Source organism: Penaeus chinensis, chromosome 42 (genome assembly GCF_019202785.1).
Source record: "Penaeus chinensis breed Huanghai No. 1 chromosome 42, ASM1920278v2, whole genome shotgun sequence".
NCBI lineage: Eukaryota > Metazoa > Arthropoda > Malacostraca > Decapoda > Penaeidae > Penaeus > Penaeus chinensis.
The window spans coordinates 2,574,399-2,576,898 of record NC_061860.1 but is presented as its reverse complement, the minus strand read 5'-3'; the positions used below and the strand labels follow the sequence as shown (position 1 = coordinate 2,576,898).

At 40.6% G+C, this 2,500-nt stretch overlaps 1 protein-coding gene across 5 annotated transcripts in view; it reads right to left on the bottom strand.

Moving 5' to 3' along the window:
- Positions 1-2,500, bottom strand: part of LOC125047791 (L-asparaginase 1-like) — a 43,779-nt gene that overhangs the window by 40,322 nt on the left and 957 nt on the right. Inside the window, exon 1 of one of the 5 annotated variants that reach the window (XM_047646240.1) lies at positions 1,901-1,919. The exons of the other annotated variants lie outside the window; for them this stretch is intronic. The gene's annotated coding sequence lies outside the window, so the exon portion shown is untranslated. Of the gene's footprint in view, positions 1-1,900; positions 1,920-2,500 lie in introns of those variants that run through there. 5 annotated transcript variants of the gene reach the window in all.

Here is a 2,500-nt window from a genome sequence, read left to right as displayed (position 1 = left end):
CACATTCATTTCCAAGCATTTTCTTTAACGATAAGAATTCACACCATCTCGAACAAGGCCTAGCAGTAGACATGCATTTCCACACTTTTGCGTAATGACAGAAAATTTCATATCGTCTCCAATATGGCCGTAAAGAACTTGCTACCCACCTAGCTTCTGGCACGAGTCCAGTTACGTCACAGACCCACCCCTTTCCACACAGCACATGCCATGAACTCTGCTATTTGTGCCCCTCTTTCTGCTCGTGTTTCTTCCTTCCTCCCTTTTCCCTGATTCGTAATGTTCCCGCTCTCCTCTCATCTCTCCCTTTATCTCTTTCTTTGATTCTATCTATCTGTTTCTCTTTTGCTATTTATTTGTCATTTTTTCCTGTATATTCTTCTATTTCTCTCTTTCTATCTATTTCTTTCTCTTTCCATCTGGCTATTTCTCTCACTCCCTGTCTGTTTATCTTCTATTTCAATTTGTGTGTATGTCTCTCTCCTTATCTCCTCCTTCTCTCCTCTCTCTCTTTTTCGCTTCCCATCCCTTTTCCCGCCCTCTCTCTCTATCTCCTCTTCTCTTTCCACTCCCTCTCTCTCTATCTCCTCTTCTCTTTCCACTCCCTCTCTCTCTATCTCCTCTTCTCTTTCCGCTCCCTCTTCCTCCCTCCCGTCCTCCTTCTTTCCTTTCTCTCTCTTCTCCTCTTCCCATCCCTTTTCCCTCCCTTCCTCCGTCTCTTTCTCTCCCCCTCTCTCCTCTTCCCACTCCCTCTCCCTCCCTCCCGTCCCCATCCACTCCATTCTCCCTCTGTATCCTTCCCTGTGGCTGTCGTGGATCACTGCGCATCTGCCGTGAACACTCCATTCACTCTCGATCTCCCGAAGGACTGCGCCCATTGCACAATTCCTACGTGCCTTCTGCGTCTGTCTGCAGCGATCTCGTCTCCCGGGAGTGAGGATGCTCTACACCCGCCCAGCGCATAGAAAACGAGCTCCGGGAGAAAGGGTAAAGAAAACGTGGCTGCTTCAGTCCTTGTGTTTTATTATTTTATGGTTTTATTGTATGAAAAACTCATTATTTTTGTATCCTTTTTAATAATACGCGAACTGAATAGTACCGTGAAAATGAATGAATCTTTTAAGCTTAATTCCACAATTTATAATTCTAAAACGCCGTTCACACATAAACAATTTATTTTCACTATTCTCTCTTTTATCACTTTGATTTTGACAAGATCCGTTTAAAATAGGATATCAAAATGATAAACGTTAAAATAACCTGAATAAATTATCTAATGTGTAAATTGTTTTAAGACGATAAACTGCCGAATTACACTCCAGAGGTAACAAGGGAAGGCGAAAAGGCTTGTAAGGAAGTTATTGTGGTCAGCCTGGTCGGGAAAGGCTGCTTGCCGAGACATCCCTGGCATGGGATACGATAAGACAAAGAAACAAAAGAAAGGCGGGAGATAAAAAGGTTGAAGTTGGTTGTATAGTTTCTGTAAGGTCTTGGGAGAAAATTTGAGACTTTTTTTTTTAATTAAACAAGTGAGCTGCATATATCGGTGCTTCCTTTAAAAGTTATTTCTATGCAAGTTTTAAGTTCGTGTTTTATTTAATTATTTCACATGTTTTATTTCTTTGTGTTTGTTTTATTGATTTTAAGCTCCAATTTTTTTGCTTTTTAGTCACTTTTGTTTGTCTCGTTTATTGTTTTAACAAATATTCTAAATAAGCCTAATTTAGTCACATGTTTCCATACCTCCTAAGTTACAATGATGAAAAGCATAAATTCTAAGGCCTTGTAAGAGGTGCATTGAGCCTAGACAGACGCTCTATAACGTATACTTTGTAACACTAAATCTGTTACAAAGTCTGTTACACTCTCGCACAACACATACACCCATACATGCACTTACCCGCTATCTCTCCGTTCCTTTCACTCTTCCTCACACTTTGCCGTTTTCCCCGTCCCTATACCGTAAATAAATGGGTAGTGGCGGAGAGCCTTAAAAACTTTGCGAGATGTAATTGTATGCAGGTTGCTACATGGACTCCCTCGCCCCTTCCCCTTCCCCTCTCCCTCTCTCTCTCCTTCATTCCCTGTGCCCCCATTAGCCGATCCCTCTCTTGCTTAACCTTCGTCTTCTTGACCTACTCTCGGGGTCTCTCAATACTTCCTTGTTTTTCTTTTCTCGTGTCACTTTATCAACCCGTCTCGTTTAACTTCCTCTCCTTCCCGTCTGTTTACTCTCTCTCTCTCTATATATATATATATATATTTATATATATGATACATATATAAATATATATGCATATATAAATACATATGCATATATAAATACATATGCATATATAAGTATATAATTTTTTCATGTCTTTTTATATTAATCTTTCCTTCTATCTTCCCTATCTTTATCTCTGTTTCCCACTGAGAGAGAGAGAGAGAGAGAGAGAGAGAGAGAGAGAGAGAGAGAGAGAGAGAGAGAGAGAGAGAGAGAGAGAGAGAGAGAGAGAGA